Raw genomic sequence first — 5,596 nt, forward strand, 5'->3', positions numbered from 1 at the left:
AAAGAGGCAATTCCTGCTTAACAAACGTCACTCTTACCAGGATATAAAAAAACAGCCTCCTGGATCTCCTTGCCGTTGCGGTCTATGCAGAGGCTATAGGCGTAAGTCTACACTCCACCTCCTCATGCAGTGACTTAGTGTTTTATGCAATGCTGTGTGCTATTATGGCTTTCTGTTATACAGGGTGCAGCCACGTTGTTTCAGGGTCTCTTGTGTTGTGGGATTGGCACAGAAGTGTTCTAGTGCACTCAGACACTGGCTGCTCATGGCTTGGATGGGTGTACTCTTTGCTGGGTGAAAAACTGGCTGGGCCTAAAGAGTGGTGGTGAATGGAGTTAAATCCAGTTGGCGGCTGATCACAAGTGGTGTTCCCCAGGGCTCGGTATTGGGGCTGGTTCTCTTTAATATCTTTATTCAATGACTTGGACGAGGGGATCGAGCGCACCCACAGTACGTTTGCAGATGACACCAAGTTAGGCGGGACTGTCAATCTGCTTGAGGGTTGGAAGGCTCTACACCAGCTGAATATGAGCCGGCAGTGTGCCCAGCTGGCCAAGAAGGCCAACAGCATCCTAGCCTGTATCAGGAATAGTGTGGCCAGCAGGACTGGGACAGTGATCGTCCCTCTGTACTCGGCACTGGTGAGGCCCCACCTCGAGTACTGTGTTCAGTTTTGGGCCCCTCACTGCAAGAAAGACATTGCGGTGCTGCAGTGTGTCCAGAGAAGGGCAACAGAGCTGGTGAGGGGTCTGGAGCACAAGTCTCCTGAGGAGTGGCTGAGGGAACTGGGGTTGTTTAGCCTGGAAAAGAGGAGGCTGAGAGGAGAACTTATCACTCTCTACAAGTGCCTGAAAGGTCTCTTCTCCCAAGCGGCAGGACAAGAGGAAACAGTGTCAAGTTGTGCCAGGGGAGGTTTAGGGTGGATATTTCTTCACTGGAGGTTTAGGATGGAAAAATTTCTTCACCAAAAGGTTTATTAAGCATTGGAAGAGGCTGCCCAGGGAAGTGGTAGAGTCACCATCCCTGGAGGTATTTAAAAAACGGGTAGATGTGGTGCTGAGAGACATGGTTTAGTGGTGGTTTTGGCAGTGTTAGGTTGATGATTGGACACGATAGTCTTTAAGGTCCCTTCCAACCTAAACGACTCTATGATTCTATGCACTCAGACACTGAGGTCCTCATGCCTGTAATATTTTTTTATGCAACTGCATAATAATCATTACTGTGGTTCTTTTTTTATCAGGGGTGTCAAGTCCGTTTTCTTTTCTCATTAAAGCTAACTTTATTCTTAAATTCCTGAAGGGAGACAGGGGGAAGGAAGAAGTGGAGTTTTGGTTTTCTAAAAGTGTCTTGGAAAGATAATTACTGGATTATTATAATTATCCCCAAAGCAAGAATATAAAACCTGCAAAATTGGAAACTAATTTTCACTGAAACTTTTTAATTTAGAAAGTAACTTAGTAACTTCCATTCTGAGTTGGTGGTTCATTTTGAAAAGACAGACTATTTTTTTTTTTTAACAAAATACCTCTATGTTTTTGAAATTGCCTCCTGAAAATGTCTCTGATTTTTCTTTTCCATGATATACCTTGCTACTAAAGGTTTTCTTCCTGACTTGGAAGACAAGGTAATTTCAGATCATTAACATTTTTCACAAAGAGGACGCAGTTCCCTGCAGGACTCTGGCTTAGCCGTTTGGCAGACTCGCGAAGCCAATACTCCCTTACTTGCATTCAAGTCATGTTTGGTAGTTTGGCTTTGGGACAGAGGGGGTTTTGTCACAGCTTTGAGGACTGGAAAACAAACCCTTAATTCCCCTTGTGAAAAGGAACCGTGCTGGAGGATGGCAGCCCACCATAAAAGTGCACGGAGAAGGGCAGGTATTCGCGGCCCTCTTGCAACTAAGACATGCGCAGTTCCATTGCCACAACCATGGACGAAATGCTTGCCCTCCCTACTCTATTTATAGAAAACAAATATAATATCATTAGAGTAGGAGAGAGGCTGGACTTAGTAAATTGCATTAGCGTATTGGCAGAGTTTAGATTCCTGTCCTGGAAGAGTGTCCGTAACAAAACAATCTGCTTAATTACCTCTAGGTCCAGCAGCCTTGAGTGAGGAAAAACAGATTTTGCAAAGTAAAACCAGTTCCGCTGTTACCTTTCCAGGCCACTGTCCTTAAACAAAGCAGTTGCACCTCTGCCTAACCTTGTGGTGAATGAACTTCAAGTCTTTAAGCCAAGTTTGAATTTAAGCTTGTGTTTTTTTATCTCCAGAGGTGTTTCATTAGCTCAATTACAAGTGACATGTTCCACTGTGCGCTGCTGACTGAAAAAACGCAGCCAACCTAAATCCCTCTCCAAATAGAATCCAATTAACCTCTTACTTCCCCTTTCTTTAATCCCCCATGCCTCATGACTTGTTCGCAGCCACACCTTTTAAAGAAGACCAAAGTAAACTACCTGAGATAACGATGTACTTAAGAACTGAGGTGTTTGTACTTGATTTTTTGGTTCGGTTGGGCTTGGGTGTATGCTGTTATTGTTCACAAAGTAGAAGCCTGTGGTTTTTGCGATGGTGTCCACTTCTCTGTTGCATAACCCATCCTTTGGGCAAGTGCCTCACTGTCCCCATCGGTAAAGAGACGGGCAGGGATCCTCAGTAAGGTGTAGAAAAGTTGTTGAACGCGTTGGATGCAGAACTCTGTGTAACTGCAGAGACCACCCAGGGACACGACTGTTGTTGCGAACATGCTTGCTAACGATTCAGTTTGCTTATATGAACTTAAGCATTGTTTTGAAGGTGGTTAAGGTGCCTGGGTGTTACACTGGTTTCCTGCTCGGGGCTGAGTTTTGCCCTAGATCCATTAATGTTTTGGCAGCAGTGCTTCTTGCTGGTGTTGTCAAGACAGTTAGATGCTGAAGTCATCAGTAAGGCATATAACCCTAAATGGATGGGTTGGATCAGTGACCTACTTTAACAAATGAGTCTTGCACAAGTCTGACCTTCTCTCCACGATCCACCCTGAGACCTCAGCAGCACAAGCCATTTCAAAGCATCCTCCGCACTGTCCTGGTCATGTGTTGAAGTCTTACTAGCAAGGCAGCGAGCCCGTCAGCTGGGGCCAGGAGCTGTGATTTGGAAACCCTGAGTGCTTGATTTGGCTACAGCCTTGCTTTGCAAATCCACACAAACATCTCATTTTTGCGATTTTTTTCCATTGTATCCACAGTCTGTGTCCTGAAGAACTTGTACTCCCTGTGAATTAGTGGTAGGATTATTACTGGAATTTTGTCTGCTTGCACGCTCAAATGAGATCTCAATCTAGGCTGCAGCAGTTGTTGGGTTTTGTTAGCAGACGGTTATTTTTTTAAATAGCTCTATTTTCGTCTTATAAGCATTTTCCTCCAAACATGCCTACAACAAATAAGCAGCAAAACTCAGAGAGTGGCCTAAATGTACTTCTGAGGGCAAACCAGCCCCGGGGACTGATCAGAACAGGTTACAGCCGAGGTATGGGGTTACACCCCATAAACTGAGGAGTACAATAAAAGATATACAGAAAACTCAAATCTCTTCCAATAGGGATGCTCTGTGTATTTTGTGGGTCTTGGATCAGCATGATACGACTCGCTGCGTTCCAGCCAAAGCTAGCTTTGGAAGTGTTGCTACAAACAGCACCATAAAGTTTCATATCTTCGTTGGGTTTCACGTTTTTATTCTTGTAGGTTGGAACAGCCTGACGAGCATGTTTCCTAAAAACCTGGTGCGTGGACTGACACTGGGAGTGCAGTATTACTGTCCAAAATGAGTTAGTGTGTTCTGTGGGATAGACTAGAAAAACAGGCATCTGTCTTAGGAAGGCTGACAGGTTCTGGATGGGAGTCGGGATGAGTGCCGACGTGGTGTTTTGGTGAGGCAACACGGGCAGATCGTCCAGACTGGTGCGTGCCTGTATTTATATATGTGCGTGCATTTGTGCAGCTCGTTGAGTGATAAAACAGGATGAATGCCCTGTAACGTGGGAAGGCAGCGATGAGGCTGTGCTTAACTGCAAAGTCAATACAGAGAGAACTAGTCTGGTCAGGTTTTCCTCAGACAATTATCTATTTATTCTCTTCATATAACATCTCCCTAAATCCTTTTTTGGCTGGTTTTAATTCCCCTTTCCTCCCCTAAGCTGAGCATCCATCCTCCCTATCTTTTGCTGTCTAAAGCCCACTCCTGTCAGTGGTCCTGGCAGCCTTCAGACAAAGCGCACATCTCCCCGCATCCCTCGGCATCGAAACGGCAGCCTCCTCCTCCCTTCGCCGCACCCCCGGGCAGCTCGGGACTCTTGGCTGCTAACGGAGCTTAGCAGTTCGTTTCTCTGCTCCAGGCCCAGCTAATGTGTCTGGGTTTTACGTAGCAATGGGCCCAATCCCAACCCTGATCTAAGCCTGCCTAGAGGTGCTTTCCCCATCTCCTGAACCAGGCTGAGACGTTCACAGGTGTCTGTCCCGTTCGAAGCCCGGGTGAACCACGTCCCTCGGTGCTTTGGGCTGTTTGAAATCCACGCAGCATTTCTCTGGCTTTAGCCGATTTCTTCATTTCACGTTCTCTGTTCCTGGAGATGTTTTGTTTCTGCCTATCCCCTTAAGAGGTCAAGTGCTTCCACAGGGAGGTTAGCCTGTAGTTTTCCATGCGAGCAGACTACTCCGCGCACGAGTGAATTTGTTCTGTGATAATACAGCCAAGCAGGCAAAACCACAAGTAAATCAGACTGGGTTTTTTCCCACTTTTAATAACAGTTTACTATTCTGTAAGTGCATGTAAAGCACATGCCCTATTCCCCAGCCAAGGAGCTTGACAGCTTGTCAGCAAGAACTACCATAGGTCTAGAGTGACTGATTTATACAAGTAAAAGCACACGTGCCAAGACCTGGCAGCAGCTTGCTCCTTCTTTTTTTTTTTTTTGTAACGACTTGGCAACCCTCTCTCTTCTCCTTCATCCAAACTTTTGCCTTTTATAGTCTTTGAATAACGCCTTTTTCTTTTTTTTTTAATGTATGTAGCAGTTTCCCCTCCCTTCTCTTTCAGCCATTTGCTCTCCTTATCTGAATTGGCCATGGGACAGGAGATCTTGGCTTCACAACAAGCAGTTTTTGACTGAGTATACACAATCACAAACCTGATTGCACATGGACTCCTGTTTTTGTGCATGGGAGCATCAGGGCTCCATAACGCTTCCTCACCTGTCTTCTGATATTCCCAAGCTCGTGTGTTGTACATGCTTGTGCTAAAACTCACCTTCCTTCGTAGAGGCATATGCACATAGATGAGCTCACACTGGTGCAATCAAGCACTTATGAACATTGATTTTCATGTTCTCAGTATGGAACACTCATTTAACGAATTACGCCAATTTGTCTGCGTATCCAAGTGGGAATTGTTACACGCATGCATATACAAAGAAGTATAAACCACCCTGTATAATCATATGGCCTCCAACATAGATTCAAACTGGATTATGTACGAAGGTTTATTGATTTGCTCTTTCTCACTCAAGCCTATATTCAGGTATAGGCTCATGCGCAGCTGTACAGCCACACGGTTT

This window comes from Charadrius vociferus, unplaced genomic scaffold, assembly GCF_000708025.1.
Source record: "Charadrius vociferus isolate BGI_N301 unplaced genomic scaffold, ASM70802v2 scaffold858, whole genome shotgun sequence".
Lineage (NCBI taxonomy): Eukaryota > Metazoa > Chordata > Aves > Charadriiformes > Charadriidae > Charadrius > Charadrius vociferus.